This window comes from Carica papaya, chromosome 5 (assembly GCF_054855325.1).
Source record: "Carica papaya isolate Zhongbai chromosome 5, ASM5485532v1, whole genome shotgun sequence".
NCBI lineage: Eukaryota > Viridiplantae > Streptophyta > Magnoliopsida > Brassicales > Caricaceae > Carica > Carica papaya.
Window position 1 is genome coordinate 34,767,455 of NC_142313.1, and position 13,271 is coordinate 34,780,725.

Consider the following 13,271-nt stretch of genomic DNA (forward strand, 5'->3'; position numbering starts at 1 on the left):
CCGTCAGAACCCTTTGCCGGAGAAGAAGACCGCCGCCACCTGCTGCCGTGCCGGAGCCCTTTTCGACCGCCAAAAGAGGTTGACCGAAGCAAAACACCCAACCGCAATGTGAAACAGAGGAGTTGCCGCACCGAAGAGCCCCGTCACAGGTGAATTTTGATTTTTTGTGCTTTTTGGGCCAACCGAGATCTCTTAACATATTTTCTTACAGGGATTGATGCGAAATCGGTCGAAAAAGTTGACTCAAGGTAGACCGTTGCCGTAGGCGGAGGTCCCATCGCAGGAGCACGGCGGAGCTGTTGTGTCGGAATTTTGAAATTGGCTAAAATGGGCTCTGAGACTGATTTAGGGTTTGTTTGGGATATTTGTAGGTATTTATAGCACGTTTTGATTCTCGAAGAAAAATTCAGAGAATTCGGTGATTGCCAATGGGCGCAGTCAACAGTTTAGCCTTTCGGACATAAAATTGAGTAAGAATCCCTCACCCTATTCTCTGTTATAGAATTGAAGTATAAATCACAATAAATACGATATTTTGCACAATTTGGAAAATGTTCATAATTAATTATGGATTGCTAATGGAGCCAGAGTGGAAAATTATCTACTATTATTCTGTTGATTATTTTTACAATTTTAATGCATGATAGTGCCTTACTGATTGATTTTATAGATTCGAATGCATGTATTGTTGTTTTATGTGTTTACGGTTGAATTGGAAAAATAAAGGTTAAAGGTAAACGAAAAATTTATTTGATACGTGAATGGATGAAATGAAAGCCTTACTGGATATCCTGCGAGATGGTGGACGGACCGGGTACATAAAGAACCCTACCATAAACGTTGTCTCATACCGGACGGGGTATCGAGACTGGATAATTTGGCGCTCATACCGGACGGGGTATGGGGACGGCCCGTTTCACCCTCATATCAGATGGGGTATTGAGATTTAGAAATTTGGCGCTCATACCGGACGGAGTATGGGGATGGTAATTCACGCGTAGCGGAGACATCCCTATGAACTCCTATGGATACAAGTAGACTGATAAAAAGTGACAATTTTTGTTTTGGTTATTTGAATATGAAAGTATAATATGTATTCTGTTGCCAATTATATATAAAGTCATGATATGTATGATGTCATTGTTTCTATAGGTTGTTTTTATAAATCTCACTACGGTAAATGGATGGTAAATAATTTTATTACTGATAAATGAATTTGTTTAATTAAGTGCTTCATTAGCTGTTTTAATTTTTTATCAACCTTCTTTTCTGTGTTGGTGGGTTGGTGTGATATTCTTACTGGACTAGTGCAGCTCATCCCTTATTTAACCATTTCAGATCAAGAGAACCAGAATCTAGAGTTCGATCCACAGGAGGGTTGCAAGTAGAATATTAGTTTTATTTATTTTCCGTTCATTTCCTTATTTCTTTATATTTCCTCTAAAAAGGGTCATTCTCGTAACACTATTTGGTACTTAAGTTATTGTACAAAGAATGTAAATCTTAATAATTTATTTCATTTCTGCACTTTAATTATCGTTTATTTTCTTTTGAATTTTCGGAGTCGTTATATTTCATCTTATATACTTAGTAATCATGTTGTCAGTAAATAATTTTAAGTATTATCCTAAAATGTTATATTTGTATATTTGTATATGCATATATACTCTCTACTACGCACAGACTTTATTCAATTGTGAAGAGAAGAAAAAAAAACAAACAAAAATGATTAGCGAAGATGGGAGATGGTTGTCTGGAGCGGTCAATTATGATAATATTCATCTTTCTCTTCTCCCACCCCATTAATGGAAAATTTTCAACTCAAGTAGACAAAGCAACACTGGACCAAATCTGTGTCCAAACAAAAGACGAGCTCTTCTGCGATGACATTCTGGGCTCAGAACCACGAACTCGGACGGTGGACCTAAAAGAGATGGCCTTAATTGCCATATCCTTGAACATTATTCAAATCAACGAAGTAACTACTCTCATCCCTGAACTTCTTTCGGGCACCACTGACCCAGTTGCCAAATAGAGATTACAGACCTGCAACTCTGATTATAATAGAAAAGGAAGGAAGAGCAAAAATGAAATAAAAGAAGAGTAGAATGACAGAAAATTTCTCTTCTAAATTCTGTTTTTACAGCTTACTGGAATACATATACTGCTATTTTGTGTTGTACTGTAGCAGAAGAAAACAAAAATGGTTACATTACAATTAACTAATTTATTTTGAGTTTAACACAAACTAAGCTTAATATCTATTAATTAATTTTAATACTCCCCCTCAAGATGGAGAGTGCAAATTTATTATACCCATCTTGTTCAACAAATTATCGAACTGCGTAGGATGAAGTGCCTTTTTCATTAAATCTGCTAATTGATTTCGAGTGGATATGTGCATCGTCTTCAAAGTACCATCTTGAATCTTCTCACGAACAAAATGACAGTAAAGTTCAATGTGTTTTGTTCTTTCATGATACATTGGATTTGAAGTAATGTGTAGAGCTGCCTGATTATCACAGTAAAGTAATGCAGGACCTTGATGTTGCACCTTTAAATCTCGTAACAATTTCAGAATCCAAACGATTTTGCAAGTAGTGTTGGCCATGGAGTGATACTCGGCTTCAGCAGATGACCGAGAAACGACTTGCTGTTTCTTTGATTTCCATGAGACTAATGAAGACCCAAGAAAAACAAAATAACCAGTGAGGGATCTTCTAGTGTCAGGACATGTGCCCCAATCAGCATCAGAAAAGGCCTTAATCTGAATGATAGATGATGAAGAAAAGAAGAGACCTTGTCCAGGTGTCCTCTTGATATACTGGAGAATCTGTAAAGCGGCTTGAAGGTGACTGGTCCTAGGAGCAGCCAGAAATTGACTCAATCTATTGACAGAGTAGCATATGTCAGGGCGAGAGATGGTTAAGTACAACAGTTTTCCAATCAGTGGCCGATAGCTGGTGATATCACTCAGAAGTTCGCCATCATCTTTAGACATCTTGATATTGGGATCCATGGGAATAGATGAGGGTTTACAACCAAGATATCTAGTTTCAGTTAACAGATCCAACGCATATTTTCTTTGGCATAAGGTGATTCCTGTATCATTTCTTGCAATTTCAAGTCCAAGAAAATATTAGAGAGTCCCCAAATCTTTCATTTTGAATTTTTGTCTGAGTGTAGCTTTGAGCTCTTCGACAGTCTGATTGTCATTACTAGCAATAACAGTTTCATCAACATACACTAACAATGCTAGGAAGGCTTTACCTTGTTGCCTGACAAATAATGAGTGGTCACATTGTGACTGATGGAAGCCTTCTTGAAGTAATACTTGTGAGAACTTATAAAACCACTGTCGGAAAGCCTGTCTCAACCCATAGATTGACTTGTGTAGGCGGCAAATAGGTTGATGTGGAAGAGTCTCCCCCTCTCGAAGAGAATAGCCTGGAGGAATAGTCATATAAACTTCTTCGTGAAGGTCACCATGAAGGAAAGCATTGGTGACGTCCAACAGAGTCAGGCACCAACCATGGTTAGCAGCTAGTGAAAGCAAAGTCTTGACAGTAACCAATTTGGCAACAGGAGAGAAGGTGTCAAGGAAATCTATGCCAAATTGTTATGTGTAGCCCTTAGTAACCAGACGAGTTTTGTGTCTTTCTACGATCCCATCAGCTTGATATTTAACTTTGTAAACCCACTTGCAATCAACTGGTTTCTTCCCAGGAGGGAGGGAAACAATAGACCAAGTGTTATTGTTCTCTAAGGCACGTAGCTCCACATTCATAGCATTCATCCAAACATCAGACTAGTTAGCCTCATAAAAGTTGGTAGGCTCAATGTGGGAGGAAAATGGCACAAATAAAATTTTGATATTGGGGTGTAAGTTTGGTATGAGTAAGGAACGAAGAAATGGGATAAAGTGCATGTGTATTTGTATGGTAGCAGTGATAGTCAGACAAATAAGAAGGTGGTCGTGTTATACGTAGTGGGCGAGATGATAGTGTTTGGAAAGACTCATGTTGTTAGTGGACAGGTATATTAAGAGGACCTGAGGAGTGTGTAGACGTATGGAGAGGAAGAGGTAAAACACGATCATGAAAAAATTCACTGTGAATAGGATCAAGTGAGCGAGATGAAAGAAATGGAAAGATATGTTCATGAAAAATGACGTTACGTGAGATGGTAATTTGGTTGCTCTCGATGTCGAAAAGTTTATATCCTTTGTAACCCGAAGGGTAACCAAAGAAGACACAAGCCCTAGAACGAGGTGAAAATTTATGGCGATGACTATCGAGAGTGGAGCAGTAGCATAGACAACCAAAGGTACGTAAGTGATCATAGGATGGTTTTTTTTTTAGTTAATAGTTCATATGGAGTTTTATTAGATAACAAGGGGGAAGGTGTACGGTTGATTAGGTAAACAGTAGTCAAGATGGAATCGCCCCAATACACAAGGGGAAGATGGGATTGAAATAGTAAAGCACGTGCCACATTTAAAATGTGTTGATATTTTTGTTCGATAACAGAGTTTTGTTGGGGAGTCTCAACACAAGAATGATAAGAAATAATACCTTTTGACTTGAAAAATGAGTGAAAATTCAACTAGTACGCATTGTCAGATCGCACAGATTTAATGAAAATTTTATATTGTGTAAGGATGAGAGTATAAAAATTAGGAAAAATGATAAGAACATCAGACTTTTGACGAATGAGATACACCCAAGTAGTCCGAGTGCAATCATCAACAATTATAAGAAAATATTTGTATCCTTCAATAGTGGGTGTAGAAAAGGGACTCCAAATGTCGATGTGGATTAGATCAAATGGATAGTCAGATAATTTATTGTTAGAAACGAAAGACAATTTACGTTGTTTAGCCAAATGACGAATTTTACAATGAGAAATATTCAAAGTTTGTAAGTCTTCATTAATATACTGAAGTTTTACATAGGAAAGATGACCAATTCTAAAGTGCCATAGGCTACTTTTAGAGTTAGTGGAAACATAATTAACAGCAGGAAATGAAAAATATGTAGTAGTTAAGTAGTAGAGATTGCTAATGCGTCTACCCTTCTCAATCAACAAGTCCCGAGTGCGGTCCTGGATGACACAAGAATGAAGAGAAAAATTAATTGTGCAGTTGTGGGTAGTGGTCAACATGCTGACACTGACAAGGTTAAAGAAAAAATGAGGGACAAAGAGAACATCATGTAGAGTTAGGCTGTTGGTGAGGAGTGCACTTCCAACTTGATTGACTAACACTGAACTACCATTTGGTAAAGTGACTGGGATGGATTTCACATGTTTAAGATTTGTGAAAAGGGTGGGTGTGCAACAAATGTGATGTGTGGCTCCAGAGTCGATGATCCAACATTTAGAGGTAAGTGTGTGTATGAAGTTGGAAAAGCAAAAGGGGGTGAAGGATATACCTACCGCGTGAGGATTAGGAGTGGCGTGATTTGTGGAGAGAGAGAGGCTGTCCGGTGAGATGATGAAGTTCGGTTGGTGGAGACATGCACTTAGGTGAGCAATAAAGTTTTGAATTTGCGATGTGCTTAAGTCATCGACGGAAGTAGCGGAATTAGATGCCGGTAAGTAGGTGTCGACGGAGGCGGTAAAATTCTGTACTGGTCGTGCAATCGGGTGTGTGCCCAAGGAGGAGGAAGACTTGTGTTCTGGAAACAATTCTTCATGGGCCAAGGCTTGGTTGGTAGAGAAGAAACCGGGCCTAGATTGAGGGCTAGTTGGGTTGAAGGACCTAGTTCCAGGAGTGGGCCGAGAGATAGTTGAGGGGTTATGGGCTTGGGCTTGTAGTTGGACTTGCCCCTCATTAAAAATAGCTGAAGCATTGCGGGTCTAGTTTTGGACTTGGACATGTCCATCATTAAAATGTATTTTGTTCTTGGGCTTGAGGCCTGGTGGGTAGCCATGCAAGCGGTAACACCTGTCCATAGTGTGGCCCACAAGTCCACAGTGTGAACAGGTGGGTCGTCTCCTTCCTTGAGTTAGGGCAACTGAAGATCCAGACCCTTGACCCGTTTCTGCGTGTGCGTCGAAGCCGATTGCACGGTGCCGCTCTTCCTGCACCACCAGCGAGAAGACCTTCAAAATGGACAGAGAGCATTCCATCATCAAAATTTGGGCTCTAACAGCAGCATAGGAGGGATTTAATCCCATTAAGAAAGTCATGACAAACTCTTGTTCCTGATAATCATTCTACGCCTTTATGTTTTCGCAGTGACAGGTTGGAGCTGGTTGATAAGTTTTGAGTTCGTCCCAAATTATTTTCATTCGTGTATAGTATGCGTTGATGCTGAGTGACACTTGAGCAAGGTTTTTCATGCTTTGTTTCAGTTGGTACATGCGCGGTGCATTGCTCTGCTGATAACGTAGCTGCAAATCGGTCGAGATGGATTGTGCACTTTCATGGTATAACAAGCTGTCAGCTATCTCCTTTGTTACAGCATTCAGCAACCAAGAAATCACCATACTGTTACAACGCGACCAAGCTGCGGCATGGGAGTCGGTGTTGCTCGGTTGATCGTAGGTTCTGTCTATGAATCCTAATTTATTTTTGGCGGTCAGTGCTATCCTGATTGGTCTCTCCCATGTGTTGTAGTTGTTGCCATTGAGAATATTGGACACCAAAACTAAACCGGGGTGGTCGGCACTGTGAAGGAAGAACGGGTTTTGGGGGTCATCTAACTGATCCCTAGCCATTGGAGATCAAATGTTTTGGAGCTCAATCATTGAGCTAAAGATGTTAGTTAAAGATTCATTGCTCTGATACCATAATAGAAAAGGAAGGAAGAGCAAAATAAAAGGAGAGCAGAATGACAAAGAAAATTTCTCTTCTGAATTCTGTTTTTGCAGCTTACTGGAATACATATACTGCTATTTTGTGTTGTACTGTAGCAGAAGAAAACAAAAACGGTTACATTACAATTAACTAATTTATTTTGAGTTTAACACAAACTAAGCTTAATATCTATTAATTAATCTTAATAGATTACAAAGCAGCTCTAGTAAAGTTTCAGGAGGCTTACAGGTCTGTTGGTGCGGCGTCGTATTCGGACGTCATTAACTTGTCTAGAGCCGGTGCAGATAAAATAACTCAGTGTGAAAATCAATACAAGACAAGTCTTGTTGCATCCTCTCCATTAAGCAAGGAAAACCAGAGCATGGTTAATCTTTCTGAAATTATTTCCATCATCGTTAAAATGATCCAAGGGAGTTGATCATACAATTATATTGTACGTATATATGTATCTGAGTATGTGCATATAAGCGTTGATTGAGATTTGGGGTGTCTTGATTACTGTATTTATAAATTAAAAATAAGGAGTTTGCATAAATAAAAATTACAAAAAATAATATGTAAAATTAATGTGATAGAATTCTATGATTTCTGTTATGAGGATGCTATGAAAGTAAATTTTTAGAAATTATCTACAGTCTTACAAGTAGACTGATAATCCAACTCTCAAATATAGGAAGCAACTCCTATTCCGCTCTATTCTAACATCGTTTTTATATGAAATCTTAGATTAATCATTTCAAGTTGGGTTTATAAAAATTATTAAATTAGGTTGGATCGAGGCCGGATATTAAACTACCTATCCCAACTCCATTATTCAACTCGCGTAATTATGGAGTATTTTCGGCAATTTTCATGATTTTATTCGGAATACTAAAACTGTTGGTAAAAAAAATTGTGGCCGTTTTTCCTACTGTCATTTAACTTATCAGCATTACTAAAAATAGTTCATATTTCTCTTCCTAAATATTTTTAGCTTGTTAAAAATTTAATGTTCTTTAATATAAAGTTAATTAACGAATTCAGATTATATTCTCAAATATATAAAATTTGATAGATTGTATTTATAATTCACATTGTTATCAACTAAAAATTTTCTATCTTTAATTATTAATTTATTATCAATTAAAAATATTATAAAATAAACTGTAACAAAAAATTTTGGATATCAAATTATAGCAAGTTCAACGCTTGAGATTACTTCAATAATTTGCCAAATTCACTTCTTTATCTCTCTCTTTTCTCTTCATCTTCTCTACCTACGAATTGACTTATCAGTAACAAATTCCATCTGAGTATGTTCATATATAATACTTATATATATTTTTATATTATTACATTCTTTATATCATATAAGTTTTTCATCATAATATTATTTTTCTTGAAAAATCTATTTATTATTTCGTTCATAGAGTTACAAAAGTGTTGAAACAATATTTACTTCATCAAGAACTATTGGAAAAAATTAATTTCTAAAGAATGCACAATTATACCAAAGTAGAAGTAGAAAGAAAAAAATATAAAAATTTTACGTGGTTCGGCAGTGTGCCTACATCTACAGGGAAGACCGGTAATAAAGAATTCTACTATGTAATCTGATAGTACATTATTAATAGTTTAACAAACTTATTTATAGAGAGACTAATAAAGTTCTTCACAAATAAAAATTCTATAGTATATACATCAAATATTTCTCATGATAAATACAAAAAAAATTCAACTAAGTTATCTCTAAAATATAGATAAATATCGCTAAAATTTAAGACACATCTATAAATCTTCCCCTTGGCTTGAATTTCATCTATCATCAAAGCAACCAACCATCTTGTCGCACCGTTTTGCCAATATGCCCCCATGGGGCGCTATTGAGTATCACATACTCCAGCAAAGTTTAGGCCACACCTAAACTTGCTATCTGATCCCTGAATAAAGTGATCTACCATCAAGTCTTTCACACACAACACTAATCATTTTATCGTTATCTGAGCTCCATGGTTCTTGCAAATTAACTAGTCCTGCAACTGACAAGTTATATGCAACCATATTCTCATACATCTGTGGTCGTCTAATCTATCTTCTCTCCTTGCCTGTAGCAATACTACATGGTTATTGTTGATCAGGTGCACTATTACTTTCTTGATTAAGATTGTGCACTTCATTCCCTGAACCATTGGACTAAACTTCTAACTCTGCTTATTCTCTGACACCATGATCTGATTCTGCTATTGTTTTTTCCTTCTGACTGTCTAATGAAACAGACTCATTAAATATCATATCTCTGCTGATAATCAACTTTGGAGACTTAGAATTATTACACCACAACCTGTAAGCTTTCACTCCATATGCATACCCTATAAATATGCACTTCTTTGCATTCGGCGCAGCTTACCATTCTTAACATGAGCATAAACAGGACAACCAAATGCTCTCAACTGAAAGTAATCAGTATGTGACCCAGACCATATCTCAAAAGAAGTCTTACTCTTAATAGGTATGGATGGAGATCTATTAACTAAGAAACTAGTGGTATTCACAACTTCAACCCAAAATTCCTGTCCCACATCTGAATGAGACAACATGCTCCGTGCCCTATCATAAAGCATCATATTCATACGTTCTGCAATACCATTCTGTTGTGGCGTACCAACACAAGTGTTGTGTCTTACTATACCTTACGTATTATAGAAGTTATTAAACTTATGATTGCAAAATTCTAACCTATTGTCTGTCCTAAGATGCTTGATCTTCCTCTTTGTCTGCTTCTTAATCATGGTCTTCTATCTGATAAATGTTGACAATGCCTCTTCTTTGGATTTCAAAAAATACACTCATACATTCCTAGAGTAATCATCAATCAATGTCATAAAATACCTGGCACCATCCTTGGAGGAAACTCTGTATAGACCCCATAAGTCAGAATAAATATAATTCAACTTACCTCTAGTCTTGTGTACTGTCTTTTTGTTGAATTTCACTCTAGTCTGTTTGTCAAACACACAGTGTTCACAGAAACCCAAAACTCCTTCTTTATACCCATTCAACAAACTTTGCATGCTCAAAACAGATAACATCTTATCACTCATATGAACCAAACGTAGATGCCACAACTGATCCTAACTACTGCTCCCTGATGCTACAAGAGCTTCACCTGAAACTATATTTTCCTGAAAAACATATAATCTAGATTTTAAATTGCTTTTCATGAGTACCTTGGAGCCTTTACAAATTTTAAGAGTATCATTCTCTGCATGATATTTGTAACCCTGAGTCATCAATGTAGAAAGAGAAATCATATTCTTCTTCATCTAAGGAACATGCCAGCACTCAATAGTCCTGATGATACCATCAAATATTCTTAATATGATCTCACCAATCGCAGCTACAGATAATGAACTGTCATCTCTCATATACACGATGCAACTTATCTGCTTGTAAGTAGCAAATCAATGTTTATGTAGACACATGTGGAATGTAGCACCAAAATTAAGAATATAGGAGTTCTTTCTATGATCCGAATTCACAAATAGAACTACCCCAACACTGTTGTTATCACTATCATCATAATTATCCCTATCAACTATATTAGCAAAACTCTCCTGTTCTTTTCCTCTCTTCAGCATAGGACACTCTTTCCTAAAGTGACCCTTCTCTCCACACTCAAAATAGTTTCTCTTTTTACCTATAGATTTTGATTTGCCCCTTCTCTGTGTCCTTCCCCTGTTTACCAGACCTTCCCTTTCTATTCTATACTCAGTAAAGTTCTTTTGTACCTCTTTCGATTTTAGTGCATTGCTAACATTATCTAGTGAAATACTAGTTTTTATATACAGTAGAGTATAAACAAAAGTCTCATAAAAAGATAGTAATGAACACCGAACAATCAATGTTTGATCCTCATTTTCAATCTTAATATCTATGTTATTCAGGTCCATAATTCAAGAATTAAACTCATTAAGGTGTTGTTTAATGGGTGTACCTTCACTCATTCTGAAATTGTATACTATTTTTTTCAGATAAAAGCGGTTCATCAGCGATTTTACAGAGTACAAATCTTTTAGATTTTCACGCAGCTGAAGCTGAAATTTCTTCAGTAATCTCTCGCAGAACATTATTATTGATGCTCATAAAAATCGCACATAAGGCTCTATCCTACCTACTTGCCTTTTTCGACTCTCATACTATAATATCCCGAACTCCAATATCAGTGGGTACGGACAGCACAACATTTTTAGCTAATGAAACATATAAATATTAAATATGTAGCGAAACTATACTTTAATACACATAACTTGTGATTAGATAATTATTTATTTACGCATAATTGAGACATCTAAATTAATTTATAAAGCTAAAATAGAAACTAACAAGATTTTCTTCATCATCTTCTTTTGATCTTTGACTTTCTCTGACTTGGATTAGTATGAATTGGGGTGAGCTTCACGAGCTCAGTTAAAAAAATAATTCTATAACAGAGACTTACGTACATACACTCACGTAATATGTAAAATATAATAATATTTATAATAAAAAAATATCAAACAAAACATCACAATCAAAATATACAACAAAACAGAATTCATCACACGAAACATATTTTAATTCTTACTCTTATAACCTAATTCTTGTTCTTATTTCAAATCAAACTTATACTTGAAATATCATGATACCCTCATAATATCACATATAAGATTTTATCGTACGATGCCATTTATATCGTCATCGAGGAAAGGCGAAATGGATCTCCTCATCGCACAGATAGCATACATACATACAAATCACACAATGGTCACAGCAGGTACATTTGCTAGGTGACCCACAGTCACACATACCTATCCACGTCTGGATTAGGTTTCAAACTTTATCCATGTACAGGTTCACCATGCCTACTGAACTTCAGCCACACACGTACCCTCCCCTTATCGATTCAGATTAAACAAGTAGGTATTAAGGGTCCTTACACTCTATAGTCTTTCTAAATGTCTCTCATTCCTAATTTATTCATTTCATACCTAAAATCTCAATTCTACGCATAATAAACACAAACACACAAATAATATACGATATTATCATGCACATTAGAACCATACATTTCTCAAACTACTTTTTAAGTCATCATGTACCAGATCATACAATAAGCACAAGATACTCAGATTCTTCGCGCAACTGTACTAGATCACACAGTAAGTACAATGCACCATACATCTACACCAGATCAACATAGCCAGTGCAATATACCCAATTTCACATGTACACCCACTGGTTATACATATTACATGAACAACATATGTACATACATTTTAATACACACACATATATTATAATACAGACATGTACCCTTATTATATGTCTCACACATAATATATATTTATATTCACACACACACGATCTCTATTAATACATGCACACATTCGTACTTAAACATGTACACATAATTACAACACACACATGCATAACAACATATATATACATACACTATATAAACAAATATAAATTAGATATACTAATTATATATATTACATTACACATATATTTAAACATTCACGTATAATACACTATATATATACACATTTACATAAACAGATAATTTATGTCTAAATACGGAATACACATAATTTTTACCTATAGTGTGATTAGAAAAACTTTGAAAATCCTTTCTAACTTGATCTACGGTCATTTCAGAAATTCGAATTCCGTTTGGATAATTTTTCTCGTTTATAATAGAAACAGATATATTAAATTATGAATAATTTTAAAAACTATATTACGCGAAATTAAGTATGAATTTTACCTTAGGACACGTAGTCTCGATCGCAAACGTCACCACCCACCATCATACGCATGTTACCAAAAATGTCAGGTGCTAATGATCGAATCAACGTGCGTCGTCGCATGTGGCACACCACAATATTTGGTCGCCACTCTTTCATTTTTCTTCCTTAATTAATTTTTTTTTCTTCTTTTTTTTCCTCCTTTTTTTCCCTTTCTTTTTTTTCTTTTCTTCTTCTTTTTTCCTTCATTCTTCTTCCTCTTTTCCCATAGCTTCCTTTTTTTTTTCTTCTTCTTCCTCCTTTCCCGCAACTCCTTTTCTTCTTTTTTTTCTTTCTTCTTTCTTTTTCCTTTCTTCTTCTTATTCTTCTTATTTCTTTTTCCTTTCCTCTTTTCTTCTTCTTCTTCTTCCTTTTTCTTCTCTCTCTCTCTCTTTCCTCTTTCTCTCTCAACCCGACCATGATTTTTCTCTGTCTTCTTCTCTTTCTTCTTCTTTTCCCCTTTCTTTTTCCTTTTTTCTTCTCCTTCTTTCTTTTCCTTTTATTCTTCCTCTTCTTCCCGTGACGTCTCCCCTTCCGCCGCGTCCCACCTTCGCGACTGCCGCTCACTCTTCCTCCTCATGCGGCCAAGGCTCCTCACCTCACTCCATTCTCTCAGTCTCGATCCTCACTCAGCCCGGCCTCCT